This window comes from Pinus tabuliformis, chromosome 4_1 (genome assembly GCF_031772625.1).
Source record: "Pinus tabuliformis cultivar Carrire ecotype Pingquan chromosome 4_1, CPIR1, whole genome shotgun sequence".
Taxonomy (NCBI): Eukaryota; Viridiplantae; Streptophyta; class Pinopsida; order Pinales; family Pinaceae; genus Pinus; species Pinus tabuliformis.
The window spans coordinates 912604725-912628545 of NC_142303.1; the positions used below are offsets into that span (position 1 = coordinate 912604725).

The 23821-nt window shown below is 38.3% G+C and overlaps 1 pseudogene; it reads left to right on the forward strand.

Moving 5' to 3' along the window:
* The first annotated feature begins 1940 nt into the window (after window positions 1–1940).
* Window positions 1941–23101, forward strand: LOC149179103 (uncharacterized; annotated as a pseudogene).
* The last annotated feature ends 720 nt before the right edge of the window (window positions 23102–23821 follow it).

Below are 23821 nucleotides of genomic sequence, written 5' to 3' on the forward strand. Positions count from 1 at the left end.
TAAGCCAAGAGCCGAGAGCCAAAGCCGAGAGCCAAGAGCCGAGAGCCAGAGCTGAGAGCCAAGAGCCAAGAGCCAGAGCCGAGAGCCAAGGGCCGAGAGCCAGAGCTGAGAGCCAAGAGCCGAGAGCCGAGAGCCAGAGCCGAGAGCCAAGAGCCAAGAGCTAAGAGCCGAGAGCCGAGAGCCAGAGAGCCAAATAGCCAGGGATAAAGATGGCATTCTAATCCCATTGGTTCAGTTGTAAACCTATGGAGTTGAGTGTGGAACTTGTAAAAGAGCCTAAGCCATAATCCCAAAGAGCCTAGTTGAGTTGACTAGAGCTCACGGAGACATAGCCCAAGAGGTTTGGGTGAACTCCTAATTATATTGTTGTTATGCGTATGATGTTTATTTGTTGCATTGTTTCACTGTTATATGTTGCATATCAGTTTAAGCAAATAAACTTAAGGCATTTGGTCAGTTAAAGGCAAACTAAAAGCATACACCTATTTCCAGTTCTTTTAATTCCGCAAATTATCAATCATAAGCATAGATCTTGGAAATTGTTTAAGCTTTGGAGTGGGAGAGGTTCTTGTAGGTTGACAAGAAGCCTTTAGGTCCCCATTTCAGATCAATAGGTATGTCTTTTGGTTTTTTCTTACTTGTAATTCTTAGAGGGTTGACTTGACTTTTGGATACAATTTAAATTCAAAATTTATTCTTTTATATTTCTTTTATGGGCCTACTTGGAGTAGATATGAATACGAACTGCAACTACACCAAAGTTCAACATTGATGAGCATCCACCAGGTCAAGTGCATGTTGGAGGAAATAGAACGAGAGAAAAGCATCATTGAATACTATATAAGGTGCAAACACTGCTTCAGAATGAGGATCTTAATATTGCAAAACTAGTGGAAAGTCTATTGTAGTGGCCATCGAAATCGTCAATCTTGTTTTCTTGAACTCCTCAACAGACACTAAGGTACCCAAGGTGTTAGTGGATACCCACCGGCATTATAATGAATTTTATGTCTTTGTAGCCTTGAAATCTCTTAGAGCGCATGGATTTATGGTTGTTGGTCATGGCTTTTAAACAATTATTCTTTTGCCAAAGTTTCTTTTGGTTCTAGCTAACCTGTAATTCTTAAAGGGCTGACTTGATTTTTGGAGACAATTTAAATTCAAAATTTCTTCTTTTATATTTCTTTTATGGACCTACTTGGAGTAGCTATGAATACAAACTGCAACTACACCAAAATTCAAAACTGATGAGCATCCACCAAGTCAAGTGCATGTTGGAGGAAATAGAACGAGGGAAAAGCATCACTGAATACTATATAAGGTGAAAAATTTGCTTCAGAATGAGGATCTTAATATTTCAAAACTAGTGGAAAGTCTATTGTAGTGGCCATCGAACTCGTCAATCTTGTTTTCTTGAACTCCTCAAAAAACACTAAGGTAGCCAAGGTGTTAATAGATACCCACCGACATTATAATGAATTTTATGTCTTTGTAGCCTTGAAATCTCTTATAACACATGGATTTATGGTTGTTGGTCATGCTTTTAAACAATTATTATTTTGCCAAAGTTTTTCCATAATGATTTTGTAAGGAGAGGAGAAAAATCGTCTAAATTTTCAAACTCGTTAGATTATATGCAAAAAGATCTAGAGGAGGATTGAATAAGCCTTCCTGTAGAACAACATTGTGGTGATATTTTCCATATTTTTGGTCTAGTATCTTCTAGGGAGATTGTTATTTCACCGAGTCTACCTAATGTAAGAATTCGGGAGGTTAATGATCCTTAGGAATTGAAGCATAAAATTGATAAAGATAAAGTAAGTCGATATACACAATTTATAAAACCAAAGCCCCCATGGCCGAGAGAAGGAGAACTTTGTTCAGGTCAAGAGAGGGGGTTTCTTGGGATTCAAGTGCTTATGCATCCTATGATAATTCCCATGAAGGAAACTCTTACTGAAGATTTAAATGATAAGTACCAGGCATAATACAATGCAGGTGGAAAAATTGATCAATGTGATTTACGGTCTGGCCTAAGCATGGTAAATGCCAATCATAACATTGATTTCAACCACTCTTGTGATCATTTAGAAAATACAAATTCATCACACATAAATTCTCATAAACTATCATTGGAAGCTCTTGTAAGTTTCGTTGAAGCTTGTATCTCTTTGAGAATGATTGAGGGAGATCAACCCAATATCTTTGAGTCTGAATGGGTTCAGTCAGCCTTAGATGCCACTGAAAAAGTTAGTGATGAAGGGTTTAGTTTGGAGCAAGTTACATAATATGTTGATGGAAATCATATTGAGCAACCAGATGCAATGTGAAAACATTCAACTGCATCGAAAAGGTCAAAGCAATTGATCATATACGAGTCATTGTATATTCTAAGAGTGCAAAATATTTTCTCCATATGTCTTCTAGCAACAATGGAGATAGTAGTAAGGTTGTTGATGTAAATAGTAATTGAATTGTTGGTGAATAGAGCAAAATAAATGGCATTTAAAACAAGCGTTTATAGGAAAATGAGGGGTTTTGTAGACATTCAATAATTCCTTCCATTAGCATAGACATACAGAAATACATGAGCATGGTTGTCAGTGATATGCATATAATGTTAGATAGGAATTTCCTTAATGATTTTCACCAATATTTAAAGTCTCAAGCCAATCATTCTCAGTTGCTAATCATAGAAAAAAATATGTTTAGTTTTCATGTTGAAAACACAAACATAGTTGTGAATGTTGATATATTACTTATTGCTAAGCTTCTCTTAGGTAAACCCATAAAACAACTATTAATATGGACCCATGGAACCTTTCTTGAACTAATAATCATTAATTGGACATTATGAAGAGACATTTTGGATAGTTAGCCAGCATCTCCAAATGGATTTACCTCCATAATTGATTTTTCTTGGAACAATGTTTTCTGAGTAGTTCTATTCAAAGTTTTGATCTGCTTTTGCATAGTTGGGAACATGTGCAAATCAAACTTTTTAAGAAGCTTGTTCTTGGAAGTCTCAAGTTGAACATACTCTTGCACACTATGCTGCCACCTGAGAAAGGTAGTGTATGGTTTGCAGACTATATATTTCTTTGTGTTGAATATTTAGTGTAGCTTGGATGTCTTTCGGAGGAGGTTGTAATATTACAACCATATTTTGTACTTGATGCAAGGTACTCTATAGGTAACACCCAAGAATTGGTCATTAAACCTAGTTAAGTTGGATCACTTAGAACTAGGCAGTTTCTAATTTAGCGTGAATATGGGAACAAGGAATCTTTAGGTAATGGGAATGTTAGTTTCCCAATGTGGCCTTGGGATCTAGGAATTTTTATGAGAGGTAATGATGTTGAGTTCAATTGTGTTAGGATGGTACAATAGTCATATGTCGAAGCATTCTACAAATATATTTGGCATCTTAGTATTGATATGCAGATTCAGGATCATATGCAACAGGGATTCTCTAGGCTTATTTGGGACCCGCGAATACAAGTTTGGATTGCTTGGGACAAACAATCTCGAGAAGGGAGCATTGTAATGTCCCTTTTCAATAACGGAAGCAAGGAGTGAATTAATTTAATTAATTAATGTCATTCTAAGGTGATAGTGAGTAATTAAATTAAAAAGGGATCATTAAGTAACTTTTGAATTAAGAAATAAAACTTATAAAGTCACTTTATTATTAAAAAATGACCCATGGTATTTGGATGGGGAAAAACTATAAAAAAGAAGAAGACAGGAGTTCAAGGGGTATGATTGACTATTTTTTTTACAATTGTCTTTGGACCTCTAGTAGCTTACAACGTGAAAGAAAGCCCTTATGGAGATCCCAATTTCGGTGATGGAACTATCCACCCCAGCTGGTGGTGAGTAGTTTCAGTGGTGAAACGTCCACCCTAGCTATTCTGAAGGGGGGATAATTTTAGTTTCCCCATTGGCACTTAACAAAGGAGGGAGGTTCTAATTACAACAGTTTTCAGGAGTCCAAATAAATAAATTAGTAGCAACTTGCATCACCATCAACTAGCTAGGTTTCTAGTAAATCAATTTTTGCATTTAGAAAAGTCTATCGGCATGTAATTTCTTGATATAAGTAATAAGATAACTAGCTAAGTCCATTGTTTCTTATTTCTTTCCTATGTTACGATGGTTGGTCTATTTCATTAGCAAAAATATTTGCTAGTGACATTCATAAACAAAGCAATTGGAAGAATTCATTTACCATGGTATTTTTTGTTTACTGGTTGTGTTTGTTGGTTATTTGTCATTGACCCTCCATATTTATTTATTAACAAAGTATTTCCTGAAATTATGAGTGAATTAAATAAAAGAGTTATTACATGATGTGGGGGGTATAGCCAATGCCATATTTAGTAGGTGGGGACATGGTCTGGGGAGTGGAGACAATGGATTCTTTGGTCACAAAGTAAAATCCATACTTGAAGGTATGGATAAGAGAAGCATCCTCTTAGGTTACATATTCAATTTTATCACAACAGTGAGATTGATAGCCCATTTTAGATTATCTAGTTGTGGAAGACACAAATGCATTATAGCCAAAAGTAGATTACTTAACATACCTTCTAGATCCTTTACTTTGATTTCATATTTTGGGAGAACCTAATACTACTACAAGATTTATTATGTAAATCTCTTATACACATGAAGTTACTTTTGCAAAGTACTCATAACCAATTTCAGATCCACTAGTTGTGGTGCCATTTATCAATACCAATGTGAAAAGGGTAGAACATGTTAGTAGTATGTGTCAACTGGAACTTAGTCATTAACTAGATTTCGATCTATATTTGGATATGTTCCTAGAGGGTATAAAACTAGAGGATTTGGTACTAAATGATTTGAAAGTGAATCTTCAACCACAAATAATGCCTATACCTCAGGTTCTACTTTTGGAATTCAATTTGAAACCATACAAAGAGAAGTCAAGATCGATGAAGATGCTAGGAAAACTACTATTTTCTATGCTTCAATGGGTTCTAAGTAAATAGGTCGTTTGATTGCCAAAGAAATTTCCTATTCTCTACCTACCTTTGACTTTATTGTTGGAACTCAATCAAATCAATCTCAATCTACTTAATTTGGATATTTAACAATAGAAAATGGACTAATAACTAACATAATCAATTTGATATTGAATTGTTGGCTTCGAAAATAGATCAGATGCCTGCTTTGATGTACTAATGCACATCTTAGAAACAAAAGTAGACACATATCTACGGAATTGAGCAAGTGAACCATACACATATTAGCACATGTTAAAAAGGGAACCCTTAGCACCTTTATACATTTTAGAAACAAAACTATATGTTATGTGTAAAACCTCGGGAGCCTACAACCCTAGTTTCTCTTTGGCATATTGTTGAATCGCGGAATTGGGAAGGCTTGAAAATGACCCTCATTGAATCTTGGATTTTGCATAAGTTTTTTTGGGGGGTGTTTGAACTAAAGTATGGTTTCTTGGATTTGTAGGGGGTTGAAGAGCGTAAAAGTAACCCACCTTAGAAGAAACCTCTCTATCACTTTAATAAAATCCAATATCTCAAAAATATCTATTATCAACATTGCAACTCTTAACTTCAATGCATTAATAGCTACCCTCATATGCACAATGTGAAAAGTTGCCATCATCTAACTACCACACTCCCACTCTGGGACTCAATGTAAGCATAACTATGCACAAACACTAAAGTTTTAGGAAATCAAATTTTCACAAAAACCCCCTTCCCCCACCCCAACACTCACTCCCCTCTCCCCCCTGCCCCAACAACACCCACCTACCAAAAAAAAAAAAAATCTCCCAACCAAACCATGGTTGGGAAAAATTGGACTTATTATATCACTTGAATAATAGGTTGGACCAACCATTATATGTTCTTTGTAGTAGTGATCAAATTTGAAGAGTTACTCTTAATTTCAAGTTGAAGCATATATATTCATTCAACTCTTTTATAGTGAAAAGTTGAAAAGTAGTTTCACTTCAATTGAAAAGAGTAATCTAGGTAAACATTTCAAAAAGGAAAAATAGTCTAGATGAAGTATTGCCCTTCCAATTATTTAAATATATCACTTGAAATTTCAAATGAAAATAATAATAACTATACTTTGTAATTTCAAAATGGCCTTTTGATGGGTTAAATATATATTACTAATAATAAAAATTCATAAACATTGGGCATTGTTTTATTTGGAGAAATTTCAAAGTGTTAAGAATGACAGTATAGAACTTTAGACACAATCTGATTCGGATTTATACAGGAACGCAACAAATTACAAAGATAACCATAAACACAGAGATGCAGCGGAAATAATACTTCATTTCATTAATGTAAAATACTTAAATATGCTTACAAACAGCAATGGAAATAAACCAATTATTGCGATGGTAGCTTATCTCTGAGAAGAGATGTGGCGGCTACATGCCTCTGAACTGTGTTACAATGAGGCTCGAAGGCCTATTTATTGTTGAGAAACAATGGAAAACCCTAAACATCCAAAAACTAACCCTAGAAGATGAAACGCCAAACTGTGGGCCCCGTTTCGGTAAATTGGTACATCAACTTCCCGGGGTCGTAACTTTGGCATACGATCTCCATTTGACGCGCACAATATCTCGTTAGAAAGATCTATCCGAGAACTACAACTTTGGGAAGAGCAACATTAGGATCCATGTTGCTCCCAATTTTCCCAAAAAAACGTCGTTTAGGGCCTCAAAACGGCTCCGGAAGTTCAGGACCCAAAAAACTGCTAAAAATAGTAAACTGTGCTACAATTAAGGAAACTGAAAAGCTGAAAGAAACAATGGTGGGGGTCCAAGTGGACTTGACAGGTGGCCACCAATATCCACCTGGATCATTCCTCCCCCCTTAGGAAGCAATGGTCCCCATTGCGTTGAGTTCCTCCATGAGATGAGGAAATTTCTACTGAACTTGGTCCCTGGTGAGCCACTTGCCCTGGTGAAGGAGTTGGCCTGCTTTGACAACTCGATATAGTTGGATATTCTGCTGGTGAGTGTGCTTGATCTGTGTGTCCATGATCCGATCAATTGCAGCTTGTTCCATGCAATCTGGATGTAACTCTGTAGGTGTGAGATGTTCTGCAATGTCGGATGTGTCTAGTAATGGTGGAAAGTATGGCGAAGGCGGTCCACATTAATGTACTGAGGAACCTGCTGTCCCAATCTAAGATGATAGACTGTGGGATCCCAAAGTGTACCCACACTCGTTTAAAGAAGAGTTTAGCAGTGGCTTCTGTTGTGATATTCTTCTTGCAGGCAGCCATAATGGCCATCTTCGAGAACCTGTCGACGACCACAAAAACACAGTCGTTTCCATGCTTAGTGGAAGGAAGGCCTGACATGTAATCCATGGAGATGGATTCCCAAGGTCAACTAGGGGTAGGCAGCGGGGTATAGAGGCCTTACTTCTTGATGGTCGGTTTGGCAATGGCACAGGCAGTGCATGATTTGATGTACTTCCCGACATCCTGTCGAAGATTCGACCAATAGAAATACTTCTGCAGTACTGCCACCATTTTCTCGACCCCGAAATGTCTAGCAGCCCGACTGTAGTGTGCTTCCCAAATCATCTTGGCATGCTCGCTTGAAGGAACACAAAGGTGACCCAAGTGGGATAACAGGGCATCCTGGAGGTGAAAATCTAGAACATGCTAACCCTTCAAGAGTGTCTGGTATGTGTGGCCGAATTCTGGGTCACTTTTGTAGAGAAGTGGCCAATCAAAAGTCTCGTCCCCACAAGAGTTGAGCATAGTGGTTAACGCCATGGTCGGTGGTCGACTGAGGCAATCTGCAACATTATTGGTGCTACCCTTCTTATACTTAATATTCAAATGGAACTGTTGCAGGTATGTGGACCACTTCTAATGGCGATCATTCTGCAATTTACCTTGGGTCTATATAAACTGTAGGGGTCGATGGTCTATGTGGATGACCGTTTCCTTCCCCAAAATGTAATGCTTCCATTGTCAGCAGGCCTACACAATGGAATACATCTCTTTGTCATAAGTGGGATACTTCTAAACTATGTTTGAAAGTGTCTCATTGTGATATGCCACTAGATGCCCGTGTTGAGTAAGGACTGCCCCAATAGCATAGTCAGAGGCATTTGTCTCAACCTCAAATGGTTGTTGCAAGTCTGGTAATGTGAGCACTGGTGCCATGCAGAGGCGATATTTCAACTCTGTGAATGTCTTCTGTTGAGATTCAGACCAATAGAATTTGGCTTTCGCTCCTCCCTTGGTCACTTGACTTAAGGGCCAAGTGATATGAGAAAATCACAACACGAACCTGCGGTAGAAGTTGGCAAGACCTAGAAAGCTGCGGAGCTCTGTCAGAGTGGTTGGAGATGGCCAATCTCGAATGACTTGGATCTTGGCTGGATTCACATGCACCCCCTGTTCATCAATAATGTATCCCAAATACTAAACCTGGGTCATGCCAAAAGTGAATTTCTCCAAATTGGCACATAACTTCTGTTTCCGCAATGTTTGGAGAACCTATCGAATGTGGTGGAGGTGCTCTTCCCAACTCTAGCTGAAGATCAGGATGTCATCCAAGTATACCACTACAAATGAGTTGGTGAATGGCCGCAAGATGTCATCCATTAGCCTCATGAAGGTTGCCGGAGCATTCATCAATCCGAAAGGCATAACCAACAATTCGAAAAGGCCCTCCTTGGCTTTGAAGGCAGCCTTCCACACATCGGAGGGTTCGATTGGTACCTGGTGATATCCTAACTTCAAATCGATCTTGCTAAAATATTTTTCCCCCTTCAGTTGGTCCAAGAGGTCATCAATCCGTGGGATCGGGTACCTATTATGGACAATGATCTTGTTCAGCGCTCGATAGTCAATACAGAGTCTCCAAGTCCCATCCTTCTTCTGTACCAACATGATCGGGCTCCCACAGGGCGATGAACTTGGATAGATGTGACCTTTCTGCAGCAGCTCCTAAATATGCCTCTTGATTTCATCATTCTCCAGAACAGAGCGCCGATAGATTGGTCCATTGGGCAGCGGCGCACCTGGGGTTAGATCGATGGAGTGCTTGACCTGACAGTGCAGAGGAACCCCTACGGGGGAGGTGAAGATGTCCTCGTACTCCTCCACGACCTTGTCCATCTGTAGTTGTTGTGCGTAGAGGCCCTGTTTGGAGGTGGTGGCCACCGTCTTCTTCTTTCCTTGAAGGCATATCATCAGGAAAACAAATTTCCCTGTTTTGGAAATTAGCTTACTGCATTTTTTTGCAGTAATAAAAGAGATGGCGGTAGGCGATGCTACCTCTGATATCCTGTACAACTTATTTCCCAAAGTAACAATAACAGCACGGGGCCTTGATTCATACACAGCATGTCGCTTCCACAAGTATGGTTGTCCTAATAAAACATCACAAACTTCAAGGGGAGCAATGTCACACAATACCTCATCCCTGAAGGGCTTAATGTTGTATGGAAAGCAACATTGTTGGCTCATGCGAAGATCCCATCCTTGGTGAAGCCACCTGATGGTGTACGGTTGTGGATGTGTTGTGGTCGGTAAGCCCAGCCACTTCACGACCTCTGCCGAAATGAGCTTCTTTTGGCTCCCACTTTTGACAATGAACTGTAGCAGGGAGCCCTTTACCCACATCTGGGAGTGGAAGAGATGCTCCTCCTCCTCTGGATCTTCAGGTTCCTCCTTCTGGATCTTCGTGGTGGCAATGGTGGCATTGGGCTCCGCATCGATAATCTACTTCCCTTTGTCATTCCCCTTGTCAGGTTCTGACTCAAAGTCGGAACATGCATCTGATTTTGAAACCTTTAGCTCAGCCACCAATGACTGCTTGGCCCAACACTCATTTGTGTTATGAGTGGAGCTCTTATGGAACTCACACCATTTTCTCGTGTCCTTTTTCGACTTCACGACGCTGTTCTTTGCTTGCAGCTTTGGCGGGTTGTCTTGGGTCGCCCCGCCTTAGCTTTGTCCTTTGTTCTGCGGTTTGAGGGCACCTTTCCCTTGCTTCAGATTCGCAGATCCAAATTCTCACTTCTTTTGTTTAAACTTTTTCTCAACCTTGACAGCATATCGGTATGTCGTGCCTAGCGAGGGGATGTTCAGGAATTCTATTTCTTCCTGGATGTACTTGTGCAGGAAACCGCGGTATTTGAGTATCGAATGCTGCTCTGAATATTTGATACCCAACTTTGTGCAAAGGGTATGGAAAATATTGGTAAACTTCGGCACGTCTTGGTCCCTTCCCTGCCGCAGCGTGGTCCACTTTATGTATTGATCCTCATAACTTCCAACAAGGTAGTACTGCTCCTTGATGGCATCCCAGAATGAATCCAAAGTGGGTGCAGCTGAAAACAGTGAGCATGTACTTTCATCCTTTTGCTCGCAATAGGTTTACCACCAGTGCTTGACGTGGGGGGCTGCTTTGAGAAGAGCGAAAATAATCTTTTCCCCACTGGAAAAATCATGAACAGAAAAATAACCCTCTAGCAAATTTAACCATTTATCAATGGCATCTGCGTCTATCTAACCCTCGAATATGGGGATTTCAAAATTAAATTATACCTTAAACAGTGTGGCATTTCCCGAGTAGCTGTTGGAAGTTGATGCATCACCCCTGGGTAGCCGCTGAAGGATCTAGGCAAAGTTGTCCATCATCGCATTCCTTTGTCACTCGAGGGCTTCTTCGAGCAAGATTTTGATAGGATCTCCTGCCCCCTCACCTTTCTTTTCATCTGCCATGGGAGGCCATCGGGATTTGCGAGGCTGGTCTTGCAAAGGTTCAACTAGTTCAATCCCTAACTCCTTATATTCCGACCTTGTTGGGAACATGCAAAGAAAAACAGAGAAAAAGCAGACCGCTCTGATACCACTGATCCAGATTTATACAGGAACACAACAACTTACAAAGATAACCATAAACACAGAGATGCAGCAGAAATAATACTTCATTTCATTAATGTAAAATACTAAAATATGCTTACAAATAGCAATGGAAATAAACCAACTAGGGCGATGGTAGCTTATCTCTAAGAAGAGATGTGGTGGCTACATGCCTCTGAATTGTGTTACAATGAGGCTCGAAGGCCTATTTATTGTTGAGAAACAATGGAAAACCCTAAACATCCAAAAACCTAACCCTAGAAGATGAAACGTCAAACTGTGGGCCCCGTTTGGGTAAATTGGTACATCAACTTCCCGGGTCGTAACTTTGGCATACGATCTTCGTTTGACACGCACAATATCTCGTTAGAAAGATCTATCCAAGAACTACAACTTTGGGAAGAGCAAAATTACAATCCATGTTGCTCCCAATTTTCCCAAAAAACGTTGTTTAGGGCCTCAAAACGGCTCTGGAAGTTCAGGACCCGAAAAACTGCTAAAAATAGTAAACTGTGCTACAATTAAGGAAACTGAAAAGCTGAAGGTGGGGGTCCAAGTGGACTTGGTAGGTGGCCACCAATATCCAGCTGGATCACAATCACAAAATCAAACATTTTTGTGGATGTCTATATAAGAAAGGATGTAATCCATATGTCCATGTGATGCATGAGCATTACATCCTATATTCAGATTTTTAGCATAATCGAGTTATGCTTAACCATAAGAGTCATGCTCAATATATATCATTAGAAAAGAAGAATTTGTAGTAGATTTTGATACCTTTGTTGGAAGGTGATAATTCTACCAAATACCATAAAAGTGATGAAAAGGCCTTACTTGCTTTATAGTCTTTTAGGAACATGATCTAGTATGACTACATCCATTGCTTACTATTTAGGTTAAGATAATTATGATTTGGAGCTTCCCAAGATCCATAGAAACATGTAATTGAAAGAAATTACTCATCGAGACCACCAAGTATGTCAATTTTTGTTGAGGATGTTGATTATTCAATTTATCCCTCTAACCATGTGAAAAATGCATGAGATAGTATGATTTTAGAGCATAATCCCTGATGCATAAGTTCCATGATAATAAAAGTCATGGTACCTTCTCCCTAGATTTCTTAAGATTCCTACTCAACTTCAAAAATGTCGATCCAAGCATTAATGCTACAAAAGATACATCTCCTTGAACTTAGTCTTGGCATTAGATCGTAGGTCCCTATAATACTAGTGTAGCCTCCTTGTTGTTATTGTTAGTGTAACCCCTTATTGTCATTTGTGTACCCATGTAGCCCCCATATTGTTATTGTTGTGCCTCATAGAAGACCACTATTGTTGTTGTTGTGGCTTTACATTATTATTGTTATGTAGCCTCTAATTATATTGTGACCCTTTAGACTCCTATATATACCAAGGATGTCTTGTCATTTGTATCATCCAAGAATTGTTCATTTATGTAATGTAAAGGAGGTTTCCCCCTTGAAGAGGCTAATTTTCAAGTCCTTGATCTATCTTTCGTTTTGTTTTGTGATTTGGTTGCATAACATTAGACAAGGGGAAAGAGAGGTATGGTGCATTCTCAAAATATTTGCAAAGAATTGTCACACTAATGTCAATGTTGCTAGAGACAAGACGAAGAAAGTGAAAGAGTGTTATAGACAAAGATGCATACAACTGGGAAAAACGGAATGATCATTCTATAAAATGGAGTGAGGATTTGATAAAGCAATAATTTAAATATATAGAATCACAATTTTCATTGTTTTAATCCCAATTGAGGTTTTGTGATGTTGACAAGCTTCATTTTGTGCAAGTTCACATCTAAACTTAATCAAGAATTTACAGGTTAGGGTATTTCACCAAACTTAACAGAGTTTTTAAACCCAGACATAATCATTATTAATTTTAAGTGAAATAAAGAAAAATGTTGCACTATAATTATATAACCTTCAACAAACATGTACAAGATTGGTGGATTGTTGAGATATTTACATTCAATTCTTAATTATGTGTTTTGTTCATAATATATATTATATTAGTAAGGATGCCATGAATTGAATACTAAGTGGTTGAGAGGCCCATTACTGTGTTGAAATAATAATCATATTAGATACCAAAGCTATAACTGTGTCTTGAATTTTAATAGTCAAACACATAGCATTATGAAATTACTAAAATAATTATAAATCAACATGTTAGATACTATTAGAGAGATGGAATATATACACATGAAAAAAGAGTGATCACATGATGTCCCCTGGTTTACTTAATTTCCAGTGTTTGCTTTTCAAAATTGACATTGATCAACTTGTTTGTAATTAATCTTACTAATAAGTTCCAAAGTAATTACGGTTTGTTTCCATCATCTATGACTAATTGCTTTGGTTTTTTAAAGAGATAAGAGTGGAGGCAGAGATAACAAAGGAAATGGCATTATAGTGAGTGTCAGAGGCAAAGGTAGTAAAGAAAATGGCAATATGACATGCCATGAATTACATACTAAGTCGTTGAGAGGCCCATGAATGTGTTGAAATAATAATCATATTAGATACCAAAGCTATAACCATGCCATGAATTTTAACAGTCAAACCTTTAATGCATTAAAATAACCATGAATCAACATGTTAGATGTTATCATAAAGATGGAATATGTGAACATAAAAAGAAGAGAGATTACATGATATCCTTAGGTTTCCTTAACTTTGATTGTTTTCTTTTCAAAACTGACATTGAGTAATTTGATTGTAATTAATCTTAAAAGTAAATTTCAAAGTCATTACAATGTGTTTCCATAACCTATGACTAATTATTTTGGTTTTTAAAGAGGTGAAGATAACAAAAGATATAGCATTATGGCGTGATTTGGATGCATCATTATATTTTTTTTATCCATATTGATGCTTTTAGAATGGAAAAAAGTGGAGGAATCAATGCATAGGACCATTTTCATTGGTGGGACCCAGTTTGGGAAATTAGGGTCTAAAACTTTCCAACGACATTTTGAAGCAGTATACAACATTTTTGGGGGGTTAAAACTTTTATGCTTTAGTGCATAACCTTATTTTCCTATTTGACACATAGATACCTTTCCAACGATGCAAATAGCCTTAATCAGAGTCTATATGCAAAATTTATGCCACTCAAAAGTTAACCTTCCTATTTTCACCAGCATAATTCGAGAGGATGTCACGTCAACCCCCATAACTCATGGAAAAATGGGCTAGCCATGTGATAATGATGAATACAGCTCTAGAAGATTCAATATTGTAACTTTGATTAAGAGATGGAGTTAACCTAGCCACTAGTAGGTTATCCGGTTATGTTATAACTAGACCACTAGGAGGAAAGGGGGTTCCATTCTTTTAAAGTGAACTTGTTCCATAGACAAGTGGAGTAGCTGAGAGGGATAGGGAGAGAGCACACAGAGAGGATTTGTGCACTATGGTAGGCTATGGGCCACGAGACTTACTTCTTTGTATTCACAACCATTTTCTGTTCAGATAAAGAGAGTAGAGCGACCTCACCTTCCAGCTAGATTTTCTCTCGAAAGGGTTTCTTGGGATATATCTGATGCCAAATGTGTTTTGTGAGTTTGTATTGCTCTCAAATCTATTTTTTTCATCAATTTTAATTTTTATGCATATGCAATAAATAGTTTTTACAGATCCAAAAATCTAAAGAGAAATAAACCCAATTAGATCCATTGTGATAAACTATCCTATGGAATATCCATGAAGTCTTACAATCATATTGGTATCAGAGTGGGTTTCTTTGTTTGTATTGTGGAGATTTGCAAGGAATCAAAATCGACCAAGCCAAAAGTCATGAAACCTTGGCCATGGCCAATAAATCTGTGAATAATCACCCTAATGTTGTAGAGGAAAGGTTTTCGCAGTTGGAAGCATAAGTTATTGATATAAGTCGTAATTTGGATCTCCTCATGGATGGTCTAAGCAATAAGCTTGGGCTATTCATAGAAGATGGGGGTTCTAATGTAGAGAATCTTTCAGAGGGGAGATCAAGAGATTGGGAAGAAACAAAGAATGAGGCAAAAAAGGACCTGAAAGAGATAAACTTAGTTCGAGTGTCATGAACCATTCATAGTCCCTATTAAAAATGGAAGTAAAGGGGTTAATATAAAGCTATACCAAGTTGAGATCGATGCTTTGAAGCTATATCATCGGTTAAACAATTAGAAGTTTATTTCAATGTCCATCACATAGAGGAAGAACAAAAGATTTAATTTGTGTGGCTAAAATTAGAGGGCCATGCCTTGATTTGGTGGGAAAGCCACACTGTTAGTGTAAAGTTTTTGGAGAAGTGTACCAAAACCCCCTTACATAAGTTATAGGTGACTTATAACCCTAACAATAAAAGATGGTTGTGCCTATGCTTCATATCTGCAACAAAATGTTAGAAAAACCCTACAAAAAAAATATGACATGCAAATAGAAATATATAACAGCAAAAATATAAGTGCGATAACCAAATGGAGAATGTGAAAGATCAATTTTATTAATCAAAAATAATACACCTAGTGAGGAGTGATTATAGAATTGGGCCCATAGATCCCACTCCATGGGATGGGTCCTTCTTGATCTTGCGCTTCTACAATGCACTTCTCTCTCTCAATATGTGGTATGCAATGGGCAAAAAAGAAACAAAGGGTGCTTGAACTCAAGTGGGAGCTCAAATTTTATGAGATGATAATAGGGATGATAAAAATGGTCATGGTGAATAATGGAGAGAAAACCATCTATTTATAACAAAATATTGAAATAGATTGAGATTAGAAAATAATAAAATATTATTGACTAAATAAAAATCTAGCCATTGTGAATATTTTATTATATTTTTTTAGAGAGAAAAGACATTCAAAATGGTCAAATATCTTTATTTAGAAAGTGGTTGAAGTAATTAACAAATAAAATTAATCACTTTGTGAGGATTAAGACAAATATGAATTTGAAATAATTATTAAATAATGATTTAACAATTATCTCAAAAGGAAAATAGGGAATAAATAAGGAACAATAAATAAATAACGATTTATTTAATTATTCAAGGTGATTAAGTCAAAAATGAGAAGAAATAATTATCAAATAATGATTTAATAGCTATTTCTAGAGAATATTAAATAAATAATACTTTATTTAACTATCCTCATGGGTTTTTGGATTTTAATGAAAAATAATTTAGGAAAAATGGTTTACGAAATTATTTCCTAGGGTGAAAGTGGGTTTTACCATGGAGAAACTCATCCTACATGATATATTTCGATCAACCTAGTAAGAAATGACTAGGTGAACATTTTTTGGATAATAACGGATTGCCCCCAATGTAAGAGTGTCAAGAGAAAATCGTACGACCAAAATACATTGTAGTTTTCACTTTCACGAAGCACCGAAGGGGGAGAGAGAGAGAGAGAGAGAGAGAGCATTGAAGAAATGCAAGGAAGGATTAATGATGGAGGGGGTGAGACCTACTTATCTAGTAGCAGTATTCTTTTATTGGTAAGTACATAATCTCAAATGAGGTAGGGGAGGTATACCCATACCCACAAGATATTTGAGTACAAAAAATAATGACGTGCCCAATAATGTGGGTTTGAGCAACAGAGTACATGATACATGATATGTTGGCATCAATGGGCCAGAAAGTGATACAATGATACAATGAGTCCCATATACATAATGTGCTTGGAAAACAGAGGTCGGGATTGGATACAATAACATTTGTTTATCTAAGTACATGAGACATAATGCCCCCCCCACCCCACGCTGAGAGGAAGGGGAGAACACAACCAAAGAAGCCATGTTGAATAGAAAAGGCTCTGAAGATTTGAATGGACTATCTAAATGAGAAGCACATGTTGTGGGCTCTAGGATCAATGAAAACCGAGTCAGTCAAATCAACAAAACAACATCAGAGGTTGGATCATAATGTGTTTCCATTCGGGCATGTGGGGGGATACCTAAAGGGCCACCCCCTCATGAGTTCTGAAACAACTCACGCACACCCAGGAAATGTTGATACAATCTGTTGGATCACCAGACCATCAAGTGTATGATTCTCAAATGTGCGATAATGAGTTGGAGTCGAGCACGCGAGAAACAACCAATTCAAAGGGAAATGATGATTTAATTTGCTTGATCTGAAGTTCTAAACAATGATGAAAGTTGTAACTAAGGTGCACTATCCTCTAAACCACTCTCCTGGAAAAGATGTCTTGAAGTCGACAGAAGAGGGCCTGCCAGAGTTGAGGCAACGATGATTCCTCAACAAAGGCATGAGGGATATAGTAATGTGACTGATAGACTAACACTAGGGATGGTGATAGAGGAATGATAGGAATAGTGGATAAATGACTTCCCTTGTTAGAGCATGACATGCATGGTTCACCTGACAACAATTGACTCAATTCCAGAGGGGATGGTCAATTACTCAAACATAGGCTTTTCAAATATAGATCAGAATAGGTGGAGGAAAAATGTGATAAAAATGGTATGAATGTGACGCAAAGAGGTAGAATGTACTATAACAAGACTTGATGGGAATCTAAACAGACTCCATGGATGCAGGGGTGACTCATCTCTAGTGCTTTGAACAAGGGTGACTCTATGATCCTGCCACATGGGGGAGGCCCAAGGGGACCATAAAAACATGAGTAAATAATGGTTACCCATGAAAAATATCAACACCTAAGCTGACAAGTGCAAAGGCAAAGTGGTGCCAGATTACAAGGGACTCATATGAAGAGATCTTATTTTCATAGACAGTAAAATGAGATCTCATGGAAAAAATGGCTTCCTGACGAAGTTTCAAATTATCAAAAACGAGGAGAGACCAAATATAGTGCTCGATGAGAGATTTCCAATCGTGTTTATGGTTCATCAAACCAAGCTATGGTTTGCTCATAATGGTCAACGAAAAAACTAGGTTTTTCCCTATAAAAGGGCTTCTTGCCCCAAAATCCAATTCATTTGCAAATTAAGTTGTTGGAGAATTTGGAGAGGAGGAGTAGGCCCTAAATCTTACCGAGTTCATAGAAAACAAACTGACCATTGGAATTTGGATCTGCGACTTTCAGGTGGATAGCCTAACCCTACTCATCAGTTTTTGTGGATTAGATTTCCATATTAGGGCTTCAGTGGGATGATGGAAACCCTTTATCATCCTCACGATCGCAATGCACCTATTGGGCCTTTTTCAAGCTATGGTTTGCTCATAATGGTCAACGAAAAAACTAGTTTTTTCCCTATAGAAGGGCTTCTTGCCCTAAAATCCAATTCATTTGCACATTCAATTGTTGGAGAATTTGGAGAGGAGTAGGCTCTAAATCTTGTCGAGCTCGTAGCAAACAAACTGACCATCAGAATTTGGATCTACGACTTTCAGGTAGATAGCCTAACCCTACTCATCAATTTTTGTGGATTATAATTCCATATTAGGGCTTCAGTGGTCTAATGGAAGCCCTTTATCTTCCTCACGGTCGCAACACACCTATTCGGCTTTTTTCTGCATCCTGGGACATAGAAAAGGGGCTGAAAAGTGTGCCCAACGCATTTTTTGGAGGAAAAACTGCGCCCTGGACCTAAGGGAGAAACAATGTTAGGGGTCTCCTAGAAACTGAAGCTGAGGTCTAGAAATGTATGCTATGACTTTGAACTAACAAAATATGATGGGATTTTTCAAGTATGGCAGAGTTAAAGTTGGTATGGCAAGAACGAGACTTTGATGATCTTTGCACTGAGTTTCAGGGGAACCAGGCTATCAAAGGGGCTTTTGCACAGTATGGATTCCTCAAGTTCTTGGATAACCCATCGATGAGGGTTGGTGAACCAATTTTATCCTGTACTGTGAATTATTGGGACCCGTATCAGGAGGCGTTCGTGATATAGGGGCATAGGATCGATATCAGTATCCAAGACATATACATTTTTATACGATTGCCACCCTTGGGGGTGGTGTGAGAGATACATCGAGTGTTGCCTCATGGGAGGCATATTGGGGAGTTTGTGGATCATCATTGTGTCCCATGTACTCGGGTAAAGGACACAAGTATCCAAATATATTATTTGGAGAGACTTGAGACACAAGCTACAGTCACAACAATGGTGCAGATCTTTAGTAGCCATGCCTTCCACCTCATCACTCTAGGGCAGATGATGCTAGTAGAGAATGTATTGGGAGGGACCTACTATGGCTGGGCCCAAATGCTGCTGACATCGTTGAAACATCAATTAGGTTTATTCAGGAGGTGGACCAATGATAATTATTCATTTGGGAAAATTTTGTGCTCATTCTTCTTTGAGAAGAAGCCCACCATCCGACCACATGTGTAGATCCATGATGGGGGCCCACAAGAGCCTGGGATGCACCATTGGGGGAAACTACTATGACGGGTTGGAGAAGGAGGAGTTGGGCGTGTGTTCCAAACTGAGTTTTTTTCTCATTGGGATCAGATTCCATTCTATATAGACGATCATCCATATAGTGGTATGAACTTCAAGAGGGATCTTGAGCCACCACTTCCACTAGGACGAGCATGGGGACCATATGGTAAGTGATAGTTATTATATCTTGATCACTCGTATAGTTTAGAAAATATATGTATGTGGTACAAATTTTCAAACTTGTGGCGAATATAGCACCGGTGAAGCTAATAGGATATGCAGGCCGAGCTGCAGAACCTAGAGCTACAAATTAGAGGGGATCGACATCATAACAGAGGCCAAATAGTGATTCATTACTAGAGGATATCTCTCGTAGGTTTGACTTAGTAGTGACCGGTGTGATAGAGAGTGGGTGGCATGAGATGCAAGATCAGTACACAGATGAGTGTACGAGTCTTCCCTCTGAGTGGCGAGCTATCATCACGCTATCATGAGGCACACAACTATGGCTGGTTAGACAGTTAGAGATTTACGAGTTGGAGGAGTGGCCCCATTGGCATGAGACCCTCTAGAGGATTGTGATTAGGCATAGAAGCATAGGTGCCCCCATTTTTGTATGTATGGTGATAAAATATTATGGACATGCCAGATGTATTTAGTAGTGGACTCCAAACACTATATGATGGATATTTTGATACATAATATGGTTATGCATTACTTTCGATGATGTGGTTCCCCATTTGTTTGTTTTATGGATGTCTTCTTATGGGAAGAATGGATAGGTGTACTTGGGGAAAGACAATGGTGGATTGCCGATCTCATGTGGTACTGCATATATGAGTCAAATCGACTAAATTTCTAGGTTTGCATACATGGTGTCACCATACCAAAGAGTGGCTTCAGACACAATGAATATATGCTCACCTAGACGATGTCGGGGTTGAACAAAAACAATTTCTAAGGTACTAGGTTGTTGATGGAAAATGGACGAATTATTAAGTGGATCATCCCAATGGTGATCTGGAGTGATATGAGACTCTAGAATTTATTCAGCATGGGGAAGAATGATGGGACTAGAGTCGACACTACCAGATGCATTAGGAGGGTTGGGGAGAATTTGTTAAAAAATGTAACTATGTTTGGTCTTCAATAATGTACTTGAGTCATTATGAAATGTACTGGCAAAAAGAATAAAGAAAATGATTTTTATTATTGTTACAATGACTTATTAAAGCATGGGTTTCATGCTTGGGTCATCATTATATTAGTCAAAGTCCCCATTGTGGACTCCTAGGATTAATATTGAGTTTATAGAGTCATTATACATTCGAAGAGACCCTTCTTGGGATTTTGAATCATGCAAAAAGGTTTTGTATCAAGTAAAACATGAATTATGTACCCTCCACATCATGTCGGCCTAAGAGAGATCAAGTTGGCATAAGGACCCTCATTCGACCCATTATAAGCCTATATACTCAAGGAGGTCGAAGTCATTTGGAGCACTCACTCTCAACCAAGTTCGATATCTCAAGAAGAGTTGGAGAAGTGCGAAGTCTGTTGTCGGGAGTTGGAAAGAAGTGCAAGTTTGGGGGAGTCTCTAGAGAAGAATTAAAATCAAACTTTTTGTGCCTCTCTCTCTCTATTTCATAGTCTGGGTTGGGAGATTGAAGTCTCCTAAGATTTCATTGTGGCCCGAAGTTGCAAGTTGTCGGAAGTTGCTGCCTAGTCAAAGTTGATGGAAAAGGTCAAAGATCTGGGAGGCTGACATGGTGTGGAGGGAAAGTATGGTCTTGGTCTAGGGTAAAGAGTGTCAAAGAATACTATTGAAAGGAAGAATTATATTGACTGGGTTTTCCCCTCGAAGGGGGTTTTTCCCTGGCATGTGCCTATATCTTGTGTCTCTTGTTTTGGATCTTCATACACATATAATATGGTAATCGCTTGATGAAATATAAGATAATAAAGAATTAAAAGAAGCCAAAACACTCAAAGTAATTATCAAGAAATGAGAATCAAATCCTAATATAGTATCTTTGATTTTCCAACATGGTATCAGAGCTAAGGTCAAGAGAATTTGAAGATCACTTTATTGGCATGGATTCTCCCTTTATGATGAAATACATAAGATTAGGTTACAACACTGCTGGAAGATGGATCAAGAAGATCATATACGACTTATTCAACAAGTTCAAGAGTCAAGGATTCTTGGTTGCCCTTACAGGTTCTCTTTCTGATGACAATGCATGGATCATTGATAGTGGAGCATCGAGACACATGACTGGTGAAAGCAAGCAACTTCACACACTATCAAAGGAGCCATCCTCTTATGCAGTGGAATCGGGTGACAACAAAATCTATGTTCTTAGAGGCTTGGGATCAACATCATTAAAGCTGGATAATGGATTGAAGTTGCATATCAACAACATTCTCTATGTTCCAGGTTTGAAAAAGAATTTACTTTATATTTATTGTTTAGAAGATAAAGGGGACAAGATTTCTTTTGTTGATGGAAAAGTATTGTTTGGGGAAAAGAATCTAGCATTGATAAAGCTAGGGTTTTTGGAGCTTTTGAAGGAAGCCTTTACCCGATTATCACACCATCTCCTCAAGCTTTGGTTCATATGGAAATAAGTCCCATTGAACTATCGCATTGAAGGTATGGTCATGCTCATTATAGATTCATCCCTACTCTTAGTCAATTGGTTCATGGTGTTCCTAATATGAAGTTAGATCATGAAGGGATGCTCATTGGGGAAGCATACTAGAAAGCCATTTCACAATAGTGAAACTAGGTCTAAAGAAATATTAGACCTCATCCATTCTGATGTCTGCAGGCCTATGTCTGAAAAATCACTTGGAGGTCATCTTTACTATGTAACACTCATTGATGATCATTCAAGGAAGACATGGCTCTACCTACTCAAAAATAAATATGAAGTATTTGACAAGTTCAAGGAGTTCAGGGATGAAGTGGAAACCCTAACCGAAAGAAAGATAAAGACTCTAAGGTTTGACAATGGTGGGGAATACACTTCTAAAGAGTTGATTACATATTGTAAGGATGTAGGTATTAAGAGGGAGCTCATTGTTCCCTACTATCCTGAACAAAATGGATTGGCTGAAAGGAAGAATAGGTCAATTGAAGAAGGCATTCAAACTATGCTCCTTGATCAACACCTACCGAAGTTCTTAAGGGGTGAAGCAACGATGAGTGTCATGTACATTCAAAATAGAAGTCCTCGTAGGAGTCTTGATAATACTACACCTGAAGAAGTATTCACAGGAAATAATTCAAGTGTGGATCATCTCTAAATCTTTGGAAGTCCAGCATATATCCATGTTCCAAAAGACAAGCGAAAGAAGTTGGACTCAACAAGTATCAAGGGAATATTCGTTGGTTATAGTCTTTCCTCAAAAGCATATAGAATTTACATAAAGTAAGGAAGACACATTGAAGTAAGCATGGATGTCATATTCGATTAAAATCAAGCTTACAAGAAATCAAAGGATATTCCTATTGATTATGATGACGAAGAAGTTCCCGTATTTGAAGAAGAAGAAGTTCATCATGAGAAATCTACTACAAATGTTGAAGAAGAAGGACCAAGTGAGCCTATTCAATTGGTGGTTGTCCCAACCACAAGGAACAGACCAAATTGGTTGAAAGCTACATTAGAAGATGTTGAAGGACATGAAGTTGCAAAAGGGTCCTCCAGGGAAAGTAAGAAGCCGAAGAGATATTCTGGCTATACTGCAGATATGACAAATTTAATTGAAGCTTAACCATCTACATTCAAGGAAGTTGAGCATGAAGAGGTTTGGAAGAAAGTTATGCAGGAAGAATATAAATCCATCATGAAGAATGGGGTTCGGGAGATCGTTCCTAGACCTAGTGACAAATCGATTGTCACATCGAAGTGGATCTATAAGATCAAACATGTTGTTGATGGAAGTATAGACAAGTATAAAGCAAGGTTCTTCGCAAGGGGTTTCACTCAAAAGGAAGGTATTGACTATGAACAAACCTTTGAACCTACAACAAGGTACACTACCATTAGATATTTGGTGTCATTAGCTGCTACAATGGGTTGGAATATCCATCAAACATTTCTAAATGGGACCATTAGTGAGGAAGTGTACATCGAACAACCCGAAGGATTTAAAGTGAATAGCAAAGAATCTCATGTTTACAGACTCAAGAAGGCCCTATATGGTTTGAAGCAAGCACCGAGGGCATGGTATGCAAGAATGGATGCATATCTACTTAGAATTGGGTTTGTGAAGAGTACTATTGATTCGAATCTATACGTCAAGGTCGTGAATAGTGAGCCCGTCATTATTTTACTATATGCAGATGATCTATTCATCACATGTGTAGAATGAAGGATTCAAGAATGCAAGAAGATGTTGGCAGTTGAATTTGAAAAGAAGTATCTAGGACTGATGCACTACTACCTAGGTCTAGAAGTATGGTAGAGGCCTAGGGAGATATATTTGGGGCAA